At 43.3% G+C, this 27,865-nt stretch overlaps 1 long non-coding RNA gene across 2 annotated transcripts; it reads left to right on the top strand.

Annotated features, from left to right (window-relative positions):
• Window positions 1-4,319: 4,319 nt before the first annotated feature.
• Window positions 4,320-27,487, top strand: LOC133965045 (uncharacterized). 2 transcript variants are annotated; one of them, XR_009923840.1, is made up of 5 exons: window positions 4,320-4,559; window positions 5,864-6,077; window positions 16,547-16,607; window positions 26,103-26,186; window positions 26,401-27,487. It is a non-coding gene; the product is annotated as an uncharacterized LOC133965045 (long non-coding RNA). The 2 variants fall into 2 exon arrangements; XR_009923839.1 differs by lacking the exon at window positions 4,320-4,559 and having other exon boundaries at window positions 5,016-6,077.
• Window positions 27,488-27,865: the final 378 nt, after the last annotated feature.

Raw genomic sequence — 27,865 nt, 5'->3', positions numbered from 1 at the left:
CTCTTTGATATTCAGTATGTATGTAGTCATGGAGGTCCTGAACACAGGCATATCAGTCTCTCTCTGAACTTATTGAGCAAAATGTTTTCATAGTACTTTGAAGTATCCTGAAATAATCTTTTCCACAGTGAAAATGTAGGACTTTACCTTGAAAAATTTTAAACAGCGAAAATGTTGGACTTTACTTTGAAAAATCTCCAAATACATTCAGTAAAACTTATTGATATTCAGTATGTAGGTAGTCAGGGAGGTCCTGGAGACAGGCATATCAGTCTCTATCTGAATTTATTGAGCAAAGTGTTTATATAGTACTTTGAAGTATCCAGCAATTAGCTACTTGAAGCTAAAAATGTGTGACTTTTTTTTGTAAAATCTCATAATGGATACTGTCAAAATGCCATTCATATAAATGACACAGGTAAGATGATAAATACTTCTTGTGGATTTAATCCAAGAAAAATTATTTTCCAAGTATGCATTTTGTATGTCAACAGTTTATTTTGAAAACCGGACATATGCCCACATGTGTTCTTCTTTGAGAACACCACTGCCGTCCCCTTTCTAGGAGTTTGGATGCGTTTACCATAAGTGTCAGTATATGAGTGCAGTAGAATTTTTGTGTCGGCTGATTTGACCACAGAGATGCGAGTGTTGGATGGCTTGACCGCAGTCATCTGGATGCTGTTTCCCTTTTTTCACGTCTTACACTAGTTAATTATAACATATTCTATACAAAATCTGTTCATTTCTTTTTATGTACGTTTCGATGTTCCTTCTTTCCTTCACTGCTAGTTACATTTGTGTGTTTCTGTGTGTCTGTTTGTGTGTGCTTGTGTGTGTGTGTGTGTGTGTGTGTGTCTGCAGGTAGCTTGAGGAGAGCATGTCAGATCCATTTTTCTTTCCTCCTGCCTTGGCTGCTGGAGCTCACTCCCCTGCCCCAGATGCCAACTCAAGAGTAAATTATTGCAGAGAGTGTGTAAGTAGGAGAGAGAGAGAGAGAGAGAGAGAGAGAGAGAGAGAGAGAGAGAGAGAGAGAGAGAGAGAGAGAGAGAGAGAGAGAGAGGAATAGTTGAAGAGTGGGTGTCTTTTGTATTGATTAGTGTTGTTTTGACAACTGATGGAAATTAAATTGCCTTCTCCATCTTTGTTTCCCCTCCGTCTCCCTGCGTCGCTCTTTTGCTCTCGTTGCCCTCTTTCCCACTACGTCTCACCGAGCCCAACCTCTGTAGGCAATTCTTGCTGTTGGCTGTGCGACTGATTGCATTACGCTGCCTTTAAGCAAGCAATTACTTTTCTCAAAGAGTCACAGGTCATTCTTTCTTTCCGTCTGTTCTGCTCTGCTCTGTTGCTGAGCCTCTGCACAACCTTTTCTCCAACTGAAAACTATTGATTTTCCCTGTCAGTGTGTCATTTGTGCTCCTCAAACACTTGCGAGCATTCTGCTACCATAATGGGAACCCGAGCTGAGACGCCTCAGACAGACCCACACACATCTCCTCAAAAGTCCTGCGATTTCGGTGATAAGTATTGGAAATGAGACCACTTGACCTCGAAATGTGATCGTTCTTTTCCAGGGAGCTGGGGTCTCTCTGAGCGCGTCTGGTGGTATCAATGAAGCCCACACGCATACACCACAAGTAGCCTTCTCCGCCTTTAAAAACATATTGATTTTTCTCTTTCGCAGGGAGCTTAATGTGATCGATCGGCCAGGCCCTTTCAAGATCAGCACCAGTATAAGCATCTCTTCCCCTAACACGCATGCTGCCTCTTTCCCCTCAGGTAATGATTGTCCTTGGGCTGGGGGAATAGTTTGTCTGCATTAAGAGAGAGAGAACTGTTTCTCATGGCATCCACTCCCTCGCCCTCGCCGCTGGTCCCTAGTAATGGAACATATTCTAACAAAAAGGTGCGAGCAAATGCAGCGCACACCTCTATTGACCTTTATCATCCAACCAGCGCCTCCCTCCCCTCCTCTTCCCCGCCGACTCTCAGTGGGTCGATACCTGTTTGTATTTGCAAGGCATTAGGCTGGTGCCCTCTTTTTAGATTGAAAATTAAGCTTTTGTCAGCGTGGTGCCTCTTTTGACGAACGTTTCGCACTTGTTTCTGTATCGTTTTAAGGAAGCGTGTTAAATGCAGTCCGTTATCACGTTCATCTGTCTTGCTAGCTCTTTGAAAATAAGAAGATAAGACCTTCTCCAGAGCTTCATTAATGGATCGGCCTGTCACCTGCAGCATGAGCTACAGTCGGGGTCTGAACCCTCTATGTGGTCACAAGAATCTGAAGGCTCATGAGAAAGTAAACAGTCAAACCTTTAACCTGCTTTTGGCCCCTTGGGTGCAGTGTTTTAGTTTATAGGGCAAACTTGTTATCAAACATTTGCTTATTTATACCTCCAGCAGACATTGAAAAACATTGTCATGAATTTGGATTCATGTATATGGTCTTTTGATAAATATAAGTCCAATATCTATCCACTCCGTTTTTGGTCTCCACCACCTATTGATTGAAATGCTCCATTATAATCTCCAGTTAGTTGCTGTAATTGTAAAAGCTTCCAGCAACAGTGGAGAATGTTCCGATCACACCTTTCTCCCCTACAAGTCATCACTTGATCCATTCATGATATATATAGATATTGACGATAGCTGCTCAAATGAAAAACAATCCTGTGACAATAGAACTTTTTAAGTAACATCTTAATTCACATATTACTTTTCACATGAATCAGACTCTGTACTTGTACTGAAGATACCCTCCATTAAGAGTAACATGTCTTTATATTCTATTCTGAGTCAATAGAGCTGCTGTGTAAATGGTCTACTGGGTCCACACACTGGGAGTTTTTACCTTTTCAGGACCTTAACTTATTAAAAATCTGGGAAGGGAACAACAATCATCATCATCAAACATCACAAGTTGTCCCGAGAAAACACTGGTCGGCAGCAAAGGGTCACGAACTGTAAAGGTTGGGAACCAGCAGGCTGTGGTGTGAGAGTCAAACGCAATGATATTCCCCACAAATTCTTAAACAACAGTCACAATATTTTGAGGACTGAGTCTCTCAGCCCTGCTTTAGACGGCCCCTTACTGTTAGGGTTCAAGTGCTGTACGTGCATGTGATGTTAACATATCCCCCCCTCATATTTTCTCTATAGATAAGACAGCCTTACATCCACCCTTATATCTTTTTGATCTAAGCCAGATAAATCAGCAACAAAGCCTTTTCTCTCAAGATTTCATTTGGTCACTGACTTTTTAATTGCCTGTATTTCAGCCCCTCTCCTTGTTTCACATGATCACAGTCTAAACATGGCATACATTACAGCGCTAACCGTGCGTTAGGAATAAACACTTCAACACAGAAAGGAATCAAGCTAAGTAAATGTAATGAATATGTCAATAATTATGGAAGAATCTAAATAAAATAGAAAAATCTACTTAAGTAAAGTACAGATACATGAAACCTTTTTAGTAAATGCACTTAGTTGCATCACACCAGTGCTTAAGACAGGTAAAGCTAAGTGAACATAATAAATATATCAGTAATTTTTAAGCAAACAACTCTGAGTGTGTGACATATTCAACAATTTGCTGCTTGGAAAACGTACAACTCGCATTTCCTAGTATTTAAAAGTCATTATAAAGATTCACTTCATTTAAATTCCCCCCCAGCTAATTTCTTGTGTCATGAAACTTAAACGTGAATGTGAAAGTCCCAGCCCACTCAATGATGAAAATGATGGAGACTTTCAGGGTCTATTGGCACCTGTTTGTTTTTCTCTTTCTATGTCTGAGTAACTTGTCAACACACCATGTTTCCAGTTCTGCAATATAACAATAATTTCCTACAGGAAGTTTCCCATAAATAACAATTTAATGGCTTAAATTTGAAGGGAAGTAGATATTTCCATGACAGAAAAACCAATGTAAACCGAATTGAATAATAATTCACTGCTCATTTATTATCTGAAACTTTATTTGTTTGGAAATGTAAATTTATTTAACATTTTAAGTAAATCTGCTTTGTTACATCTCACCGTTGCTGTAGACAGTTTTCACATTGAGTTATGCTCATAACTTAACACTGAATGCTCGGTTTCTATTTCCTCTGTGATTATTACCAAGTTATTCTTAAAATTCTAAAATGATGGTTAATTTTCTTTTAAAGAGATGCCTACTATAAAACCCTATGAATTCACAGCGAGTGAGTCTTAAGTTTATTTCCTCCTGAACATTACATTATTTTCTTATTATTTAGTTTAAACTCGGCATATATGTTGTGAAACTTTCTCTGCGATGACACGAGATTCCGATTTTTGAAAGTTCGACCCGAGATGTTTCTGTGAACTTTATAGTCCACTGTGTAAACTCTGGCCCCCATCACAATGCTCAAGGACTAACGCTGGGAAATTGAACATGCGCAGGTCTGTGCTGTGAGAGGCGTCGAGTGGTTCAGTTTACCACACGCCCCCGCCGGCCTGCGATCGAATCCTGCCAGAGCTCCTGACTCCACTCTGTCTCCCCCTCTGCTGTCTCAACAATTAAATCAGTCAAGGTGAGTGCACTGCCCACTCTCTTTCATTCTTTCTTTCTTTCTTTCTTTCTTTCTTTCGCTTTCTGGAAAATAATGACAAATAGATAAGAGCATGAGCCGGTTGAATAGTCCATTTATGACCCACAACATAACGAGTTGTCTTATAATGAAACATTTCACCTGTATGTCAGTTGCCATGGAGATTTTGTGCAGATATGTGAGGCTCTGTTTAATGGGCCGACCTTAGCCTTGCACTTTCTCAATTGTGTGCTTTCATGATGTTATAAACATATGGGCACACTTTTTTTTTTACCACAAAGTGTATGCCAGTATTAGTGGGCATATTTCTACAAGAGTGTGTTAGGTTCACCCTTTCCTCACTCGCAGAAAACAGTCCTATAATATTGATTCAGCAGAAGAAAAACTTCAGACTTCTGACTAATGTATAATTTTCGAGTCAACACAATGTCCATCTTATATGTTTCTTGAACTCATTTCCAGGTTCGTTCAGCATAGCCTTGAAACCACCATTTAAAAACCTGTCCCCTCCCCCATCTGCATTTCTCTCTCTGCCCCTTTTTGCCCCTCTGTCCTTCTCTCACGCTCTCTCTCTCTCTCTCTCTCTCTCTCTCTCTCTCTCTCTCTCTGTCCCCTCTCTCTCTCCTGCAAGCTGTGTCTCTTTCCTGTGTGCTGGGGGGCCAACGGAGGGGAAGTACACTGAGGAAGAAATGCACTCTCTCATTTCAAGTGCATGGGCTTAAAGACACAGCTGGCTCCGACAAAGGGGAATATGACAAGGGGAAAACAGTCGTGGAAAGGTAGAATAATGACCCACTGACAAGGCAGTTGTGTGCGGAGACCGTATGGGGATCATTTCACACAAAAAAGGGGGGAAATTTAAAAAAAATAGTAAAACAGGAAAACGGAGAAAAAATGTCTCCTCCCCTCTCCTCTTTCCACGTACTGCTCCTAGTCCCTCCCACCTTTCTTTCAATCTCTGTCCCTCCCTCTCTCCTTTCCTTCATTCCTAACCTACATGCACACTCACATGCACACACACACACATAGATATACACATGATGACTGATGCCGTCTCCCTCCTCTTGCATTCTCCGTTTCTTGCACCACCAAGACTTTTGTGTCCTCTTCGGTACAAGCGTACGGTGGAACCAGTTCCTTGCAGCTCCAGCACATGCTATCCCAGCCACAAACCGAGCAGCAGCAGCAGCAGCTCCTCCTGCTTCTCACTGTACTGCTTGTGACTTTGTCCGCTCGCCTTTGCCACCGGTACTTTCCTCACGCCGTTGATTTCCTTTGTCCACAAGGCACGTTTCCCTTCAAAGTCCAGAGCGTGGAGGAGTGAGGGAAGAAGAGAAATCGCTGTGTGACGAAGGGGGAGATGAGGCAACACCGACGCGGCTGGAGTGAAATAGAGATGCAAGGCTGCAAGTCGAGAGGGAAAGCACTAACTCAAGAGTGAGGAAGAGGGAGCGGAAAGAAGGAATCAAGTTGGAATCGGGGAAAGAAACGCGGGAAAAGGTAAAAAAAAAAGAAAAAAAAAGAGGCAGACTTATGAAACAAATGCTGGAATTCCCTTCTGTTCTTTATTTCCTTCTTGAGCTATTATTTCATGAGAAAAGTATTCACATAGACGTATCATTTCTTTCTATTACCGTGTTTGCTGCCTATTTCTGATTTCTGTTTTCAGTTCCGGCGTGGTTTGAGCTGGTTTGTGTATAGTCATTTTCCTTCCTCCCACTCCCACTGGAACATTTCCCCCTCGGTCTCTTCTCCCGTAACCCAGCCATGCCTTTTACCTCCTGCATTTGCTTGACAGAATGTGCGTGTTTTTTGAAAGAGCTCTTGGCTGAAATCAAGCTCAGCGTTTGTCAAAAGGCTCAGGCATATTTTGGGGCCCAGTTGTGAGGACGAGGGGGAAGGAAGGACTGGGTTGGGGCACTCAGTCCTCTGCCATTACTATGCGTCAATAACTGTCTTAGTAAATCTATTCATCTTTTTAAGTCTGGTTTTGATTCGTACTTTCCGCTGGTGTTAAACTGTTAGAACGATGACTGAGTATTTAAGTATATGTCCGTCACTCTCTCTGCTCTGGAACTGACATGTCCCACCCTCGACTTCCCCTTCCACTGTTTGTTTGAGGTCTCAGTCTGTGTCCGTGTTAATGCTGCACACGACCAAGCCTCATCTGTCGTCCATCGTCCAATAACACCTAACTCCCTTCACCAAATACCTGTATTTCTTTTTGTCTACACTGCCCTCCATTGTTTTGATATCGACAAGTCTCTGCCGTCTCCGCTCGAGGAGCTGCGATATATCCTCATTCTGTCCGTGCGCTTAACCCGCCCGTCCATCTCCATGCAGCTCCTGGCCCCTGCACCCCTGACTGCAGGCGAGCAAACTCTAAAATGCCCCAGTTGTTTCCATGCCAGGGTGTGCCGTCCGAGAGCAGGTTTTCCTTATCAGTGGATTGTGGGGGGGTCTGTGAGGATCATGGTGTTACTAGAAACAGACTGGAGTCAAGCTCAACTCAAGACTTAGTGCTGGAACCAAACACCCAAATAGCCGACCTTGATGGTTGCTGGCTGGTTTGTGCCCATAGACTGCTATGACGAAAAAGTTAAAGCACAGGTCAACGCGGACATTTATGTTTGAGTTTGAAATAAGTAGTGCCACATTTTTATTTAGAGCATGCTCAAATGGTCACTTCACTTTATTCATTTCCACATATTTGATCTTAACAGAAGTAGGCAGTTGGGCAATGACGTCACCTGTGACTTCTAGTTTTAAATTAATTAACACCATTTTGGGTATTTTGGGCTATTAACACCACTGTACGTCTGGGGATTCAATATTACTTTAGATTATTGTTTTTTTATTTCAACACAATGCTCCACATCACCATGATTCAGGCCTTGGTCAGTGGTTCAGGAAAAGTTGAAAAGCTTTTTTAAAGAACAGAGTCGTCACATCCTCATTTTCTATTAATAAAATGACAGATAAAGAGCAAGGTAAGTATTTCAATTGCAAAATATAGACAGTTTCATGCAAAAGAAACACCAATGCTGTAGGTAATATGCAGATGAAACATGGACTATTTCCATTATCAACTGAACTGCCATTTATTCACGTGATCAATCAAATTTAAATTATCGAAATATAAAGGAAATTGCCATGATCACAGTTTTCCAAAGACCAAGCAGATGCAACAAATAACTTTTCTTGTTCAACCAATTACCAAAAACTCTTGGACAATCCATCAATTAGCCATTTGTTGTAGCCAATTACTGTTTCCTGGTGATAAATCAAATCTGATTTGATCTGTTTCAAATCGACTCGACTGATACTAGTACAATCAATCGCTGAAATAATCTGGTTAACTGCATATCACGCTGACCTTGATGTGTGGAGTCGGTTTGATGTTCTTCGGCACTGGGAGCTCGATGTCCGACGTCTTCCTACACAGTGCTCACCACACTCATCCAATATAGCTACATGGGAGCTGTCTGTCTGTCTGTATCCTTTGATTAGATTAGATTAGAAAACTTTATTAATCCCAACATGGGCAATTTCGTTCACAGTTTCCAGTCTCACATAATAAATTACTTAATAAATACAATAAATAGCAATAGCAGGTAGACAAAAACATATATCAAAGGCAGTCCAACACACACATTTAACTCACAATTCATTTCAGCCCGTCAATAACAACCACCCTGCCCCCGGAAACACCCAGCAACACTGGTGTGCTCTCCACCTACTCCTTACTTTTGTCATCATTTAGTAACCTGATGGTTGCAGGGATAAAAGAGTGGGAGTACCTCATTGTTCTTGTCCTGATTGAACAGTAGCGCCGCCCTGAAGGCATTAGTTTAAATTCTTTACTGAGGACATGGTCAGGCTGACTGATAATGCATTTGGCTTTCTGGACTGCTTGTTTGTTCCACAATTAACTTATGCTCTTGAGCTGGATGCCAGTGTTCCTAGAGCAGATCTTCACAATATTATTTAAACTATTCATGTCTTTAACTGACAGACTGTTAGTCCAGCATATAAAGGAAAAAGTTAAAAGACTCTCAATGAAAGATTGGTAAAAAATTCTCAAAATAACTTTAGAGACACTGAAAGAGTTCAGCATTCTCAACAGGTGAACTCTTTGTTGTCCCTTTTTAACAATTACCTCTGTATTTGTATGGAATTTAAGTTGGTTATCAAATACTGTGCCTAGATATTTGTAGGTGTCCACTAGTTGGACTTCCTCCCCATGGATGATACTTGGTTTGAGCGCTCCCTTCACTTTCCCAAAATCTATGACTAGCTCCTTTGTTTTTTCTATATTTAGATCTAAGAAGTTGTTATCACACCAATTAACAAACGATGTCAAAGCAAGGCCATGGCTGCAATGTGGACCTTGGAAAAGGGACAGCAACGCAGTGTCGTCCGAGAATTTAGCTAGATAACTTCCCTGTTGAGAGGACCTACAGCTATCTGTGTACAAAATGAACAACAGGGGTGAGAGTACGCACCCTTGAGGTGAACCAGTATTCGCAGTAATGGCCTGGGACAAGTGTCCATTCACAGAGACCCTCTGAGTTCTGTCTGTTAAGAAGTGTAAAAGCAACAACAGTATCTGATGGGGTAACTCAAACTCAGCAGCTAGTCTCTCAATTAAAATATGTGGCTGCATCTTATTGAAAGCAGAAGAAAAGTCTGCAAATAACAATCTAGCATGAGATTTGGAGCAGTACAGACTGTTGCCTCGACTTAAACATCATCACACAACTTCCATAACTACATTTATGAAATCCTTAACCTTCAGTAAGTAAGAAGGCTTCTTACTTACTGAGTTATTCACACATTTACTTAGCTAATGATTAAATTCCTTGGAATGGGCTTTTAGTTTGAGATCGAATGTCAGTTCCGTGCAAATTCAGTGTCTGTGGTTGTGGTGCATTTTGTAAATCAAAGGTTTCCATTCACTTTTCCAAACAAAATGAAAGCAGAGATTAAGAGCTCTAGTGGTAAATCGCTTAAATCATATGAGCATCTGAGGCATTCAGCACGTCTCCACAGCGTCTGTGTAATAATAGTGAATACTTTGGCAGAAATAATGGATTACCCCGGATTATTGTACTGACAATGAATGTATCAGTTATTTAAAACCTCTTCAACTTGAGGCCACCACTTACTGATCCCAGCATATCTAAACTTTAGAGTGCAGAGGAAGCCGTTAATGTATTGCACTTTATAAAAACATAACTCAGCCTTCGCTATCAATTATGTAGTTCTGGTGTGAAAGAGACGGAAAAGGGCCACACACACGCGCGCACACATACACACAAACACACAAAAGAGGCAACGGGGTCCGGCATGAAGAGAAAGCACTGCAGCATGTGACTGATGTGGATGTACTAACGCTCTCTCTCACGGTCGGAGTGAGAGCTATTCCCCCCGGACTCAGTGTTCCAGTTGCATCCACATTTGTCTGCCTTCTCGAGGACATGGGGCTGAAACGGGGCAGAGAGAGAGACGGCTCCATCTGGATACCCATAGGGCTTTCCTACTTTATAAGCGCAGCGCTGATAATGTTTCTTAGTGCTGCAAGGCGAACAAAGTTTGACCCGTTTCCATGTCTGGCTGACATGGAGTTCTTGTGTTTTGTCCCAGTTGCAGGAGATGGAAGTCTTTATGTTATTGTCAGTTGCTGAGCGATGTTGTGGGAGGTGATTCATTATGTGGCAGAGGCTTTGTTCTCTGCTCAATATTCTAAGTTGTACTTTTTTTACTCCACCACAGTTTTCTGTGGTGGACAGGCGTAGTAACTAATTACAAGATGATCATATGAATGGGATGCTCTGCCATAGTTTAAAATACACAGTGGTACCAACCTCAAACAACTACATTAACACACTCTTTACATATTAATGTGTACATTGTAATAATAATAATAATAATAACGCAATATTATTAAATATGTAACTCTATAACACCCCAAAAGGACCAATTTGAAACAGTGTACAGTGCGTTTATATTTGTAGATTTGAATACCTCTCTATACTTAGTAATGAGTATATACCTATACTCATAATATACTTTTTACAGTACCTGGGTTACGGGTTGGAGAAGAGATTATGTGACGTAAAGTTAATATTGGATAATACTGCAGAGATGCCAGAGATGTTAGGGGGGGGTTAGAAACAGTACGATATATAATACAAACTATACAAGTTTACTATTCAACTGTTATATCATTGTGTCATTGTGTCAATCTGCACAGTTCATAGTTTCATAATAAGAAAGGTTTATCAAAGTTAATGGCTCTTTTTTGATTAGTGTTTGTGTATCGCAAGATATTTTGTCATCAGATGTTTTACATTTACAAAGTGGCCCAGGTATCTAAGAATCATTCAGTGTAAACTGAGAGGTCCCTTTTTTAAATCATAACAAAATATCTTACCCTATCTGTTCCTATATTAACTGTGACTGAATAAGATTAGTTAAAGAAGCTAAATAGTGTACTACAATAGTTTAATACAAATATAGGTTTTTTAAATGCACTCTGTCTTAGTTGAACAATAAGAAAATTTGAATTGTTCCAAACTTTAAGTGGATATTCAAGTAGTATTGAACAACTTTTTACACTCAAGTAATTCTTAACATTATTATGTGTCTTTGAGATGAGATACCTGTCAATTTTTTTATTTAGCTTACAGCCACAGTTGGAAATGGTTTAATTAAATACATTTATCTGATCAACCATTAATCTCAAAATGCGGCAGCAACCTAAACACCAAAACCCACAGATTCTCACTATTCGACATCATAAGATCCTGATCTACATGGACACACGTCTCTCTCAAGAGAAGCTAAGTTACCAGGTAGATTTCAACCATTTGGTCCGAGCTGCAACAAGCGAGCACTGTCTTCATGTAAAGCTGCATTCTTTTTGTTTTAGACATTTCTCCATTCTTTATTGTCATAAGCATAAAGAAATCCCATATTGTCTCCTTTGTCGTGAGTGTGTTGCTAAAGTTTCATGTCATGTTACATGTTTTCTGATCACTGGTAAATTACTACTTGCTGTTTTTTGGTTACTGACTTTCTTTGGGGTTTTTCCTGTCTCTGGTTACAGTGTTAGAATCTCTTCCACTAACCAGTTTGACAAATGAATGGTTTCCTCGTGCAGGGGCCAGGTGGCTGCCTCCTGCGTTCAGACGGAGGCCGAGGTGGTGAGGTGGGGGTTAATATTTGTAGGCTGTAGGAATGTGTTTGGAGTCAGCAGTGAGAATTCCTCAGTTCTGCATTAGTAGGTCAGAGCGTTGCCTTTTACCTCGCCGAACTATCTCTATCCCCTCCTCGCCCCTCTTCCCCCGCGTCTGTCTCCTCCGTCTCCCTCCACCACTCCATCTCGCTTTTGATCTCCGTCTTTATCCCCGCGTTCCTACGCCCGTCTCATCCTTGATGCGTGTCTTTTTCTCCTGTGTTCCGTCTCAAGTTTTGATCCTCTCCTCTCTCCTCCCGGGCTCTTTAGATGTCTCACAGACATCTTAAGAGCCGCAGGAGCCGGTGGAGGGGGCGTCTGGGAAAAAAGTGAGCGATAAGGAAAATGCATGCGAGTGTGATAATACTAGTGCACCACTCTGTGCTGCTGCCCTCGTGTCCTCTTCAGTACGTCAGTCATGTATGATTTATGGAACAGGCTCCTGAGGAATGGGCTTTGTTGATGTCATGAGGCAACGTCTACTGCTATCCTCTCGTGAGCTGGTTCAACTGTGGACCAGGAAATAGTCATGTGGAGCCTTTAACATTTTAGGAAATATACTGAAACTGATTCTAGCAGAGTTTATACCTCTTTGGAATAAGAGGACAGAAGAATGTTCACCAAAGAGAGAGAGGAGTTATATGTCTTTACGGAGCAATAGCAACATTTATTTGTTCATTTCGTTTATAGTAGAGACCTGAAAGCAGATATAAATTATTTGTAGCCTGTGTATTGAGAAAAGAAAACTGAGTGTAAAGGATTTCATAATTTTACAAAATGAGAGAAACTCTGCGATGGAGAGGGTGATAGATGAAAATCAACAGACAAAAAAAATATGTTATCAGGGTCAACGGATCGCTATAATTAAGGCAGAGTAAAACAGCCAGTTCATAGATATCGGCAGGTTTTGTAACTTAGTGATCGACCAGCTGAAGGTTGTTTTAACCCCTCGCGTCTCTTACCTCTCTCCTTCAAGTGAACGCCCCTCCAATGTTCTTACCACTTACATGTAAGACCACAAGTATGTGCTTAGCTTAGCTCAGCACACAGACTGGAACAAGGTGGGAACAGCTAGCCTGGCTCTGTGTAAAGTTGACAAAATCCAGTTTTAAATCCCTCTAAAGTTATCACATTGGATCTCATTTGATTAATCCATATGAAAGATAAATTATGCATGTCTTAATTAGTGAGCTTTATGGGTATCAAGCTGAAGTAGTTTCTTATTTACTGTACAGAACTGAGAATGAAATGGATTTTTATATCTAAATTCTAAGATATTTAACAATTCGTCAGCAATAAAATAAAAAGTTAATGATTTATATTTTTATCAAGTAAAATATTATATTAACTGATGTCATCTTAATTATAAGTTTTTACTCTTTTATATTTCTAAATTATTTAGGTTTTATTCTTCAGACCAAGTAAGCAACTTGACAATTCTCTGGGCTTGAATATGTATTGGTATTTTGAATTTTTTTTACAGATTCATTGAATAAAACAAAAAATCCTCCTAGATGTTCCCATAAAAAGTATTTTTAAGTTTTAACATTAAGTGTTTTAAAATGTCACTATGTGTCCTGTGGCAACCTATTGAGAGCGTTCACAGGCCTCTCCATTATCCCCGGCGTTGATACACATGCTCTGCAATGGCGTCGGAGGTATCAGCTGCCCGCGTCACACAGCGACACCCTCGAGTGTGCCAGCTCTCTGGTGCCAGACAGAGAGGAGGAGATGTTCACGCAGTGTGAATGAGAGGGAGGAAAGAAAGATGAAGGCGTAGAGAAACAGGCCTTCTGAGAGGTAGAGAGACAAGTGGGTGAAAACAGACGGAGAGAAAGAGAAAGCGTTTGAGGGAGGAAGAATGGGTTTGATGCTGGAGCAATGAGAGGATAAGAAAGAAGGAAAGTGGAGGGTGGGAGGAGGTGTGTGTCTGATCTCCTCAGCGGATCATTAGACCGTGAACCTCAACTGCACTTAAGCCACAAAAATGAGACACTCTCATAGCCAGTATCAACTGGTCCGTATACATTACACGTAACGTCATGTATATAAAATACTATAAACCCCTACAAGATTCAGGAGTCGGGAGAGTAGGTAAAACTTGGCAGCTGTTCTTAAGCCGGCGTGGGCTGTTAGGCTCACATCTGTAAGATGAAAAGAAAGGCTGCGGTTGGTTGCTTCCACACAGGGATGGAAAGGTCAGGAAGTGGCCCCAGCACAAACACCAGACTCATTGTTCGAGTTCAAGGTAACGCTGAATGGGGGTTTCATCACGTTAGCTCGGCCCTCGGTCCTCCGACAAGCCGTCTGACAAGTCATCTGATAAGTTGCTGTTTTTTCAAAAGAGGCGTTATTAGATGAAAACACAGCCTTAGGCGACGTCTGAAGCTGCTGTCATGCTGTGAGAACTGTAAACTAATTATGCCTGTGTTGTTTATTTAATCAAAGTCTGCCTGGGCAGAGCGTTTCCTGTGTGTTTGGTTTAAAAGAACTAGCTGCAGAGCACGTTTTAAGATGCAGTGCACGTGGCTTGTGCTCAGGTGCACCCACTCTCTGCCCTTTCAGACAATGAACAAGGTCACAGCCAGAGGGTCAGATGTCGGGGGCAGAGTTTCCCCTCCTCCACCTCCAGCAGTCGATCCCTCCTTCCTTCCCTCCCTGTTGTGTCTGTTCAGTCGTCAGCTCCTCATTAACTCCTCACAGGGGATTTCCTGTTTGCCGCCTTCGCTTCCCCCCATTCCTGCTCAAAATGGAACGGCGTATTAGCTCTTTTGACAAAACATGAATAATTAAATCCTTCACGGTTATTGTTCCGAACGTGTGAGCGTAATGCCCGAGAGTTGTAGCCCTACGAGCCGAGGAGCTAAGAAGAGGGAGTCGGAGCACGACTAAAGCAGCCACAGTGCCAAAACCTTTAGGAACTGTGCGTCTGTAATTGATGACTTTGTGCTCTCACTGAGTACAGTACACACACACACACCCACACAAACATTTACACACACACACACACACACACACACACACACACAAGCACAGGCACAGGCACATAATTCACAGTGTGACTCACCCCCTTTAACAGAAAGTCAATAACAATACAGGAATGATTAATCAGTCCCTCCATGGCCCCTCCCTCTCTACTCACCACCTTCCACTCTCCCTTCCCAGCCCCACTCGCCCTCTCTCGGCTCAGTATTGATCTGAATGCATTTGCCTCCCATTTATCCGTTAGCCCCCCTCCCCCATCACGTACACGCTGCCACTGCATCGAGCGGTCACAAAGAACCTTTTTACACAGGAGTGTCTCCCCCGCGCGCACAGACAACACGCCCGCGAGTGTGCGCATACATAGCAAGCAACAGCAAACACACACCGCTGCAGCACGCACACGCCACCAGATACTCTCATAGGTACTGCACTTAAGTGCATTGCACCGAGGGATTTGGCTGGATTATTCTGGAGTGCAAATTAGAAAGGTCCTTTTCATAGGGCAGGTGCGCTATGTGTGTGTATTCTCGTTTGTGAGTTGCACACACATAAGAGTAAATACAAGGCGGCATTCTTATAGGTTTAACTGACAGCTCCCCCCCGACCCCCCCCTCCTGCTCAGCCCCTTACTATTCTGGTTGGTGGCACACAGGTTGCCATGACACCAGACTGTTTTGTCTGCCCTTTGACCTCTTTAAGGGGTACTGTGGTCAATCAGGCATTACATGTGAGGGGCAGATAGAAGGGAGCAGAGGGAGGGGGCTGCATTTCCTCTGTAAAAAATGAGGTCCAAAAGGTTCCTCTATACATCCGCTTTGTTCAGAGCAGAAGGTGGGGAGCCTCCGACAGGCTCACACTGAAACAAAGACACATGTGCACATACAGGCATGGTTGCGCTCCGCAAGGGCAAATGAACTAGGCTGGAGCTCTCAGGGGGTGGGGAGTTATTATGCTCATTGTGCAGTCGGCCAGCCAAAGCTGTTTGGCTCCTTCTTTTGAAGTTATATTTATCAAACCAGAGCAGGAGGCTTAGCACTCCAAGCTGGTGCATCTCTTTGTCCACGCCGCAGAAGGCATGTGTGCATCGAGATGGCTTTCAGATATCACGATTCAAACACCCGCAAAACGATTATCGGAATAATCTCACACGGAAAATTAGGCGTCAAACTGAATTTATGTGACACTGCCACTGGTAACGTCCTTCCCCCGGAGACCTTCAAGCTGTGAAACACAGAAATGATATGTTCTTAATTATTTTACTCAGCTTGATGCTGATCATGTTGGATAAACATTTAACATTTGGTTTTTAAATGATGCTCACTTTATAGTAATTTACTTTGCAGGGTGAATAGTGTTTCTCACTGTTGCACCTTCATGCTGAAAATCACATTAAAAAAAGTTTGTTTGATGTTTTTTGAATCAAAACGGATGCTGCTGTTTGATTCTGTGTTTTTACGAGGATCCTCCCTCTCTTCTGTCCCAAATGCTCCCGAAACACCTCTTTCCACTCGTGGGTCGACCATGTGTGGGATATTTAAGGACTGATGCTGTTCTGCTGAGCATCTCTTGAGTCTGTGTCTTTTCTTTTCCAGTGACACTTCAGCTGTTGCAGGCATTGAACCTGTGACCTTTTGGTTAAACAGTCTTTCTACTCCCGTGCAACAGCTCGTCTAACCGCAACCCCTCTCTCTCTCTCTGTGTGCCTGTGTGTGTGTGTGTGTGTGTGTGTGTGTGTGTGTTTCAGTCGACCTCCGCTTCACATCTGAGGACCACCGGGCAAACTTTGGAGAGGGACTCATCTCAAGGTACCAATTTTTCTATATAATCCATTTCACCACTTTAACGCACCAAATGACATCACCGCTTGCATTTAACTAACCCACCATTGATCTATTGATAGGTTCTTCTTGAATATTGACTCAAATAGTCTCTGTGGTTGCCGCATTTTAAGTAGTCAGTGTTATTTTAAGGGCAATAAGAGCTGAAACAATAATACATGGCACGGTTAATATTCATGCACACTCATGTCTGTAAAATTAACACGTTCTATTGACTGATAGGGAGGAGTTAACACGTTGTGATTATTATATCATCAAGGACCTTTAGGCTTTTGTCTAAAACATAAAATTGTTGCGTCATTTGTCCTTGAGTTATTGGGAAATAGTTTTCGAATCATGTTTATCCAATTCAACAATGCTTGCACTGACTCTGAAATGTCTCAAATGAGATTTTACTGCTTCAGAATATAGAGATGACGATGATGATAGAATGATGGTATTTTTGAAGGAACAAACACTTTTTAAATCGGATGCTGGAGCTTCTTGTTCTTAATCGGCAAAATAATTTCACTACCATCACACACAGATTAAGATGCACTTATTTATTTATTTATTAGTCCCAAACACATGCACAGACATGCAAAGGCACACTCATGCAGGTAGGGAAATTTAATCTCTGCTTTTGCCCCATCTGTGTGCAGGACACACAGAGCAGTGAGCGACCATGTACGGCGCTCGGGGAGCAGATGTTGGGGGAGTAAGGTGCCTTGCTCAGGGGCACTAGACAGGGTAGGGAGACTCTTGGATTTTTGGACAGATCAATCCAGGTTCGTCTTTTTGTTGTCTCTCCGTGGAGTCGAACCAGAGACGAACCAGAGACCTTCTCTGCCCATAGTCCAAGTTTCTGCCACTAGTCCACCGCCTCTCTAATTTCCAACCAAACACGTTCTACCATCATGCATTTGATTGGAAACTTTGAGGGGGGAGGAGCCACGCAGGGCCAGGCACACACCAATCCCAGCATATGGAGATTGACACTTGTGCCATAGCAACAGTTTGGCTAGTTGCCAGGCTGTTGGGGTTGCCAGGCAAGAGGTTCCCATGGCAACATTCGTTTTGCCATCTTGATATGTGAGGCTGGCGTCGACCAAAGCTGATAAGTGCATCATAGAGGATTGCTCTCACCTAGGAGAGAAAACACATGCATATTTCAGCAGATCAGGACATTACGCTCAAATGTAATTAACATTGCAAAACGACTCCGATGTTTTGGAGACGCTGCATGCTTCGCTGCAAAGCCAGAGCGTAGCAGAAGTTATATATATTCACGTTCAATATTTCAAATTGGCACGAAACTCTGGAAGCAGCGCACACATTTACCATCTTTGAGGTTTCCCCAAGTTACATCATGTTCATTTCGTCACCTTCAATCACGGCTTTGAAAGGGAACTTGTCTTGTTGTGCTTAAAAGTAAATATGTGATTTTGTGACACACGCGTAAGAGCTGTCGCAAGTTGTGTCACTGCATGTGGACGATGATCACGTGGGAGAGAGGTTCTCAACTCGAAGTGAGGCCGCTGCGTTTATAAATCATCCCAGACATTCTTTTTTTGTAGTGGAGCAGTATTTCACTGCTTAGACATGCACACAGGCTGGCTTGAAGGGTGGAGTGAGCAAAGGAGAAAGAGAGGGAGAGAGAAGGATAGCTGACACCGGCACAATTACGCTGCATTTCTGCGTGATTTGACTGTGAAGACATTGCAGGGGTTTAAAGCAGGCCCGTCAGCATGTGAGCGGGTCAGGACAGGGGTTTGAAGAGACAGGGTGGTTAAAAGGGTAAGAGGCGGGAAACAGGGGGGGACCCATGAGGGCTGAAGCAGAGAAAAGGTTGAGCGAGGGAGGAGAGAAGGGTAGACGGGGGGGGGGGGGGGGGGGGGGGCTGCACTTCGGGACAGGAGAGAAAAAAGGGAGCAGCAGAGAGAGAGAAGGATTAAGGTTAGGATACAAAAAAAAGTGAGGAAGAGGAGGAGGAAATGTATAGGACACACATTTACCTGGCAACCTTTCTACAGTCAAACCAGCACGTTGCCAGTTTCAAGGTTTTGTTTAAAGATTGGATCTATCTTCTGCCTCCTTTCTAGGACATTGTGAATTCATGGCAACACGAGGTCTGCCGAAAGACAGGTGCCGCCACCACGACTCTCTCTGTCCCGCTGTGTTTCTTTGCTGGAAGGTGAATGGCTTAAATCCCACAAGGCGGTGTTTCTATGCAGAGAATGCAGAGCTCCTCAGTGCTGCTCTCTTCTGTCGCAGACTCGCTGCATGGGGGGTTTTCATTTCTTCAAAGCTTTGCGATTCTGAATCAATTTGTTACAGCGTTTCTGTTTTGATCAGGTGCCGCTGAAACTCTTGAAATGGCATTTACGTGTCATATCATCTTGCCCCAGTTACGTCTGAGTGTCTGTTCGGTGTAACGTAACACTCCTGGCCACTAGCTGCCGGTATGCAGCCTTTTGCCAGCGAACGTGGTACTGCAGTGCCGCCGCCACTGCCACAGAGAGGATCCACAGATCTGAAAGAAGTTTCTCATTTTTACAATTTTTGTTTCATCCTCTTTTTTTCCCACTCTGTGTTTGACGTGAAGGGAAATCTCAGTTTGACGGCCGAGCAGAAGTCGCCCAGGTTTAGATATCGCAGCTGACAAGCAGACTTGATGGTGATTGCAGTGTTATGGCAGATGACATTTAACTCCAATGAAATTGTGACAGCTAATAAGTGGAGTCAGACAGCTCACTGGGGTGAAACGCTGCAGTGTGTAAATGTTGGAGAGTGCAAAGCCAAACATGGTTTAATGAGTTGGACACAAATAAAGCTACATGGGGATTTTTAAATGTGTAGGTTCTTGCATGAGGACGTGATGGAATTGTTTTACCGATACCATCCTGTGTGACTCAAGGCTACTCTGTTGAGGAGGCCTGTGGCATTGAAATGCACAAATGTGGAGTAAAGATGTCAGTTTGCACAGCCACCAGTAGAGGGCGATAACTCCTAAGTAATGGATAGAGAAGACTATGAATGAACATGAGAATCTAAGCCTGTGAGGTACTCAAAGCTGCGTGAGTGGCCTTAGTGTGTGGAAATAGATTTGCATAGCTCTGTTCCAACATTGTCAAACTTCAGATCAACATCTCTTGTCTCATATCTTCGTGCAGCACGTTTGAATACGTCAGCCTTTCTCCTCCACCCGTGTGTGTTTATAATGAATGTATCCATCTACTCTTGGTACCTGCACATTATGTGCACCTGCTCTTTGTATCTAATCTGTAGCTCCTCCGCTGCAGCTACAGGGCACTTCCATATCTGTGGCATCGACACCACTGCGGCACTCGGCGTGTTAACCCTCACTGTTCGGTCATGATTGCAGATTCATACATCTCCAGATGAAACCCGTCATTCAAACCATTCATCTGCTGAAACAACGTGCACAAATAGACTCACACCAAGCTCTTAGCTCAGTGGGAAGATACGATTCTTGTCAGTGAATGAAAACGTCTTTGCCTGAATCGAGACCAAAGGAGAAAAACAGCATGAAGTGGATCTTTAGCACAGCAAGAAAGCATGCAGCAGACACAATCAAATGGGTAAATCCCTTTTGAGTCTGTATCTCAGTCTCAAATAGCTTGAATAAAGGATTTTAACAACGGCTACGTGAGGCGTGAGGTGAATGGCTGACTGGTGCACAGAAAACCAGACAGGGGGAGAGTAAGTACACGGACACCTGCGTCCTGCTGGAGAAGAACTTGTCTGGAGAGCAGCTCTACAGTCTGTGCTCTGCAGTGTGAGGTAGTTGGTTGTATGGTTTCGCATAATAAACAGCACGGAGATAACTGTACAACCTTCTAGCTTTCCCTGCGGAGTCACTTCTTGCCACGTCTAATGTACCCCCAGCAGAGAGGTAAGTAGAGGATCTCCCAGTGGTTAATGACACGACTCGTCCTTTGTCAGCTGCGACGCCTTTTATCCTCTCACAAGGTCTAATCGGATGCGCTCCCCACGGGCAAAGCCTTTCTGACTCCTCCACGGGCTCGTGTGTCATTTTGTGCACAATATCTGTAGCAACTGGACATTTTTGTCAGCAGGGCCTACCGCTGCTTGACGGGCTGTTGCTCGCGCGATCACTCGCTCCCACTGCAGCAGCTTCCAGAGAGGAGACGAAAAAAAACTCAATTTTGATCTAACAACTTAGTTTGCTGTCAGATGAGGGATTGCACGCTGGACCTTCACGGGGAGAAGGCAGCTGAAATATTTATCTTAGTTTTTTTGTTTTGTTAATATTTTCTTTGACTCAGAAATTAATACTGCATTACCCTCCCCCAACGTCTCAAGACAGTGTTGTAAGGAAATGGTTTAAGAAAAATCCCCACCACTCCCTCTTGGACTGAGGTGAAAATAATGCTGATACAGACACAGGATTGTTCTCCTCTGCATTTAACCACACAGGCAACGTTCACATTTTTAAACATTAACTCTCAATCGAAACTTTCAGACCCCTGCCGCTTTGACAATACAAAAAAAATCTACTTTTTTTGCACCCCCTGTCAGTATTTTTCATATGGTCCATGATAAAACACCAAACACAATGTAGAATACATATAGATTACATGAGCCACATGTTTTAAACCCAGCCTCACTATGGAAATCCCCCATCCTGTACTTGGCTGTTATTTAGGAGATCTATGTATTACTGCTACAACAGGTGGAGGAGCATTGTCTGTCCGACATTGTTCTTTTACACACATGCTAGTACTACTACTACTACTACTACTACCATAACTACTACTACTTCCATGTTACCACCTTGTCCAGTCCACTGCATCCACCAACACACACTTATTTATCCAGTTTCATTACCCCCCAACCTCGCCCTCCTCCCATCCCCTCACTAAGTCAGACCAGGGGGTTGAGACAGCAGCCATCTGCAGTGCGTTATATCCAGCTCTCCTCTCCTGGAAGGAGGGAATTGTGCTGATTCGGCACTGTCAGTCGCAGCGTTCTTTATCATCCACCGCACCACGCTGCTCTCCTGCCAGAACAGACGGCTGAATGTCTGACAGTTGCAAGGTGTGCGGGGCAAGGATAATGTGCGCTGGAGGAAGGGCTATCAGCCCTGCCTCCTTCTCTCATCTTATACACCAAAGATTGTTTGCACCAGCGTCCTGTTATACTTGGCTCCGTTTGCAGCCTGGCAGATGCTGCACACTCTGCATATGTGGGAGCAGATTGCTATACCAACATTCTTCCGCCTGCAAGTACGCTGCTCGAAAAAAAACGCCTTTCAAGATTGGAACCATGAGAAAAACACCTCAACCTCTCCCAGTAAAAAAACATCACAAGCCGGTTTACAATTGTTTTGCCTTTGTGAACACACACATACACTAAGTTGTAAAAATACGTGTGATGAGCAGGAATGTGTTGCCAAAGATGTTGTCACCAGGTCTCTCGGGATGTAGCGGCAAAGTAGAGCATCCCGAGACATACGAGGCAGACATCATCCCAGACTGATGATGTCATCCCTGTGGAGCACTCCCAGTGCTTTGTCTCACAGTGGCACTGCAGAGTGCAGCCGCAGGCACACACATACACACATACATACATGCACACCAATACAAACACTGACAAACACACACACACACACACCTGTCTGTGACATTCTGTATTTGTCACTCGGGTTCGGACACTGCTCATGCCAGAGAGAGCTGCTTTTTCTTGGTTTTTAAGGCAAAATGGCGTCCAGCTAGCCGCTGTCTTGGAAAGCTGTGCTCTAATGTAGTCTGCTGGCAAGAGGGCAGACAGAGGAGAGAAAGCAGACACTCCTGCACTTTATAAACCGTTCACAATCGCAATCTTCGCGCAGTAAACGTGCAACAATTCATCTTAGTGACAGGATCAACGTAGGATCAGATAGAACGCATGTGCTGCACAGGCACATATTGCACAGGAGCTCGCATGTAGTGCAAATGGACGGTACAGAACACGTAGTGCACATATCACAGCAGATAGAGGGAGCACATTAAGCATGTTGTCTCTATGCAAATTGAGGTGGCATGGCATTACAGTACAATTGCGGCTACGGAGGAGGATGTGAAGAGTCCTGTTGTGCATGGGAGTTGAGAATAAGACAGAATAGGATCAAAGCAGGGAATAAATTCAGCCGTGCAGAGTATGTGTCAGGAATACCTGCTGCTGGAGTGACACGGAGTCGTACATAGGCAATGTCTGTCCAACATGAATATTCATGAAGTATTGTGAATGTATAGTGTGGTGTTTTTTATTGTAACCTACATTTCTGAAAGGCTGGATCCTCGTGTTGCATATTTATGAAACAGGAGCCTCATCTAGAAGCCCTTTGAAAGAAGGTGAAGATCAGTTTTTCTTTTAATCGATTCTCATTGCCCGATGTTTGTTGGGTTTCAGAGAGAGGGGCTCTTAAAGAGGGGAGAGTGTGGCCTAGGGGATAGAGCGGGTGTTCTGCAACAAGAAGGTTGCTGGTTCGAATCCCACTCTTTACCATCTGCATGCCTAAGTGTCCTTGGCAAGATACTGAACCCCTAAAATGGCCCCTCATAAATGCTGAGTGTTCCAAAAATGTAAGTCGCTTTGGACAAAAGCGTCAGCTTAATGACATGTAATGTAATGTAAAAATACGTTGCAAAAGATGGACGTGCTCACTCCTTCCTGTAATTGTTCTCAATTTCATGGCCTCTTTTTTTACTTTTGTTAACTACTTATCCATCGAGGAGACGTCATCACAGGCCTCAGTTCTCGCTTGCTGCTTCAGGCCAAGAACATACAAAGTCCCCTGCCGCAGCGAAAGCCTCATTTGCTCTGGATGTGTGACACATCCGTGATATTCTCTGTTGTACAACACGGTCCGAACACTTTAGGGCCATTAATGATGCTTACACATCAAGTGTGGTGTTTATGCTCCATCTCGCTGAACAGACAGCAAATCAGTAGCTCCAAATTAGATTTACTTTCATTTCTGAATTTCCCTCAGGGCCGCATGATTCTGTTATCCGACAAACACGACTGCAGCCCTCTGTCCTCACAGAGAGCAGCACAAATATTAGAGTCACACCGCCCGTGGAGCTGTGATCTAACCAAGCAACCACGCAGAAATATGAAAGGTGTGAAAAGGTACAGAGTACGATATCGCAAGTTTCTTTATTGATGCATGGACTTCTCAGTATATCGATGTGTTTAAACAGCCTTTGTCTCTGCACCATGCATCGGTTGCACCAAGCAATTAACTCTGCATTGTCCACCTCTGATTTCAAGCTGTACAATCAGGCTGCATTCTTGTAATTGGTGAAGTTTTCCCACAGAGGGTTGATTTAGTGCGTTTGATTTCGCTCCAGCTGCAATCTACAGTTGTGCTCCAGCCTTTGCCATAAATCCTCTAATCAATGTGATGATGGTATGATTGGTGGACACATAGGAGGAGGCAGTAATGTCAGCCTCTCAGGTTCATGAGACTCCTGGGCTTCATATTTTCTCTCTATTCTCATCCTATTAGAGATTCGGACCCTCCCCCTCCATCCCCCACTTTCTGCTAGCCTCTCTGCAACCACCACCACCCCCTCCGTCTCCCCCCACTCTCCCTCGCTCGCGCTCTCGCACACACACATACACAGGGTCCCTCTCTCTCGGAGACACGCATATAAACACACACGCACACGCATGCACCCACTGCACTCTTATTCACTCCCTCTTTCCGTCGCTCACACGTTTACACACAGACACGTAGCTCACAGACTGGAGTGTGTGTGTGTGTGTGTGTGTATGTGTGTAGAGGGGGTGGGTTTACTGGGCTACTAGAGACGTGAGGCTTGGAAAAACGTGAGGGGGAAAAAGAGGGAGATGGAAGGTTGACGACCAGAGAGTGTAAAAGAGGGAGAGAGAGAAAGGAAGAGGAAAGACTTTAAGGTACAAAGAGAGGCGACTGGAGAGAGTGAATGCAGCATGTTTGGTAAATGAGTTTCTGTATATGTGTGTGTGTGTGTGTGTGTGTGTGTGTGTGTGTGTGTGTGTGTGTGTTGTCTGTCATCCGTGGTGTGTGAGCGCGCAAGTAAGGAAGCGTTTTCTCTTTCCTCATTTTTCTCTCATTGGCAGCTCGGTGTGCTTGTCACGGCAGCCCTGAGGAGACAAAAGGTGAGGAGCTGTATAGATGTTGGTGTTAGTCAGGTGGGTTGGTACGGAGCAGAATAATGGAATCAATACTATTGTCTGTAACCTACCTGCCGCTGGGCTCTCTGTCTGGCCCCGGCTGAGACCATCAGAGAGAGAGAGAGGGAGAGAGGGAGAGAGGGAGAGGGAGGGAGCTGAGAGGAAACACAGATTCACTCTGAGCAGGAAAGAAAAGAAAAGAAGACGCTGACTTGAAGGTGAATGTCTCTTTTATTTAACATTTACACTCACCAGGTGACCGTACACTGAGGGTTTTATGGTTTTTATGCAGAGGTGGCATGCATTTTTATCTGAAACTTTTCCATCAATAATTTTTTGCTTCTGTGCTTGCATTTGGTTCACGCATGTGTGCACACTCTTCTAGTTGTATACATTTGCAATACAAATGTGTGTGTTTGCACCGGTTTGCACCCTCTGAAGAGCACTTCAATTCGCATCTAGGCAGTGTGCTGTCGTCATGTCTATGTTTCAGGTCTGATTTGCTCATTGTTTTAATTCTCACTTTCCGTTCACACCAGGATGTGAATCTCAGATAAACATTTGACTGACGTTTTTTTTCACCAGGACATGAAGTTAGTATAAATAGCATCTGTCAAGGAATTGGCAATGTTGTACAATATGCATTTCGTCCTGCTGCGGTTAGCACGCATGTGTTCAACTCAGAAATGTCCGTTTCTATCTTTGTGCTTCATGATTTCACCTCATTAACCCACCGGTTTGCTTTACTGATGCCGACATGAACTTAACCATTTTAAAAGTAAAGCGTTCTCCATTGCGAACAAATCCATAACTCATTTCCAGGTTATAATCGCTGGTCCCTCTTGTCCGATCCAGCTGCCACATCTGTCACACGCGCCATTAACAAAGACAATCTCAACATCGTTTTCCCAAAATCCTGAGGCCTGTAGCCCGTGTCAGGTCCACCTGTGGGTTTGACTTAAACTGCAATAATGCAGCTCCGTTTGATGCAGGACGTGATGCAGGCTCATTGCACCTTTAAACACATTTACGCTGAGGTTTTGTGCGTGATAAAACATGTCTACTGCGACAGATGAGTCATAAAATGTTCTAATGGCCCTTTCGCACAGCACATGAACATATTCAGTCTTCTCCCAGTCACTGGTGTCATTCTCTCTGTCTACCAGTGGGTGGCATCGGGTTGTTATATTTTTGCGCAAATTGTTTTCTATCTTTTGTGACCAAAATATTCAGGAAGTTTTCCACTGACTATGTTAGTCTTTGACTTAAAGTGACATTATTTGATTTCCTTTACAGATGGGCCGATGTCGTAGATGCCCTCCCTGTCCCGCTCTTCATCTTCTTCTCCACAACCATTGAAAACGGTTGTAATCCTAACTGGTGAGTATGGAAGCAGGTTCTCTTCTGCTCTTAGCACTTGACTGATAAGATAAGGCATGACAGAGTAATAATGAGTAATGCATGAGGGGATTTTCAAACCTGTAAGACCCTTGCGACTTATAATGTCTGTGACGGGATAAATGTGAACTATAAACTCCAGTGAACGAATCTTCATAGATTTATCTGTGAATAAACTTGTCTTTTTCTTTTACAGAATCTTGTGGATCTCGTATCTAGAAAATTATCAAGAAATAAAGATATTAAACCTTTCTAATATTTATATATTATGTTTTAAGGTAAAGATTTGGCTGTGTATGTATAAAGAGTTTTGGTTAGGATACTTTTAAGCCTGTTATTCTGCTACTATTATCTTTTTCACATTTGGGTGAGATCACTGAGCTCTGAACACCTATAGACTCAGTATAAGCTCAATAAATCATGTTCAAAATCCCCTTGTCATTTAGCAACAGTTTAAAATAAATAGTTCCTCCTAAATGAATTGCGTCTCCCCCACAATGCGCTCATCTGCTGCATTGCTGAAAAACGATGTTCAGCAAAACAAAAGACGATTGTGGGAGAAATGCAGACAAAAAGGTCAGGATTATGTTTTAATTGAACTGATCGGTTTTGCTTCTGATCTGCAGCAAACCAGGGAGACTGCTCGCTGCTGCAGAATCCCAACGTCAGATGAGGTCATGTCTTTGTCTGGGTGCAGCGGCTCTGCAGTTCCTAATTTTTAATACGTTTCATCGCACCGATGTTCCTTTTTTGCACATTCGGTTGCTCTATAGTTAAACCCTTCCTGGGTAGTTTTAATTTGACAGTATGCCCCTCTGTCCCTGAGACCCTTAACCTGTGAGATCAAAGCAGGTCACAGGTGAGGTCCTCGGGAACAGGGCTGCATTCAGTTTCAACGTCCTGGAAATGACAAGAAGTTTGTCAAATGTGTTCACATGATAAACGTCTGTTCGATATTTGAACCATCGATGCATGTCAGTATGCAGCTGTATGACTCCTCAGACTGATGCAGCATGTTTTCCTGTCATGTCATGAGGGAGATGCGTTGGGTTGGACAAGCAGACGATGATCCCTCCACCTGGTGCACGATCCGCTCAGGGGGCCAACCCGATTGGCTGGCTTTGTGTTATAGCCCTCACTGGGGGCCAATAGGAAGACAGCCAAGGGTTGTGACTCCGTCATATATATCACCTTCAGTTATTGGTACATCATGTGCATCTGTGAGTATTTTCAACTTGCTGTTTATGACCTGTGTGCATTAATAAAAATATGTTAAGGAAAAACTGTTGTTATGTGTGACTTTATGGGAAAACTACGTCTGTCTGGTACCACAATGAGACCACAGGTGTTACATTGGCAGTCTCCTTCTTTCCCTTGAAGCACTGGCTCTTTAATATGAAGCATAATAGATTATATCTGGTGACGATTGTTCCTAATCTGTTTTCTGAATGAAAAATAGTGTCATTCTGCACATTTGTTCCTACATGTTGATTAAACAAAGCTTTGAATGAGCATATTTTATGATCTGGCAAAAGCTGGGTACATGAAAAGATTGTGCTTTTTTTCGTTACACACATGCTGCATCCAGACACAATGAAACACTCTCACACTGACACACACACACCCAACATATTTGGGATTTTCCATGTCCTGACTCGCTG

The sequence above is a fragment of the Platichthys flesus genome, chromosome 11, assembly GCF_949316205.1.
Source record: "Platichthys flesus chromosome 11, fPlaFle2.1, whole genome shotgun sequence".
NCBI lineage: Eukaryota > Metazoa > Chordata > Actinopteri > Pleuronectiformes > Pleuronectidae > Platichthys > Platichthys flesus.
Note: the sequence above shows the minus strand (reverse complement) of the source record. Positions and strands in the feature narration are given on the sequence as shown.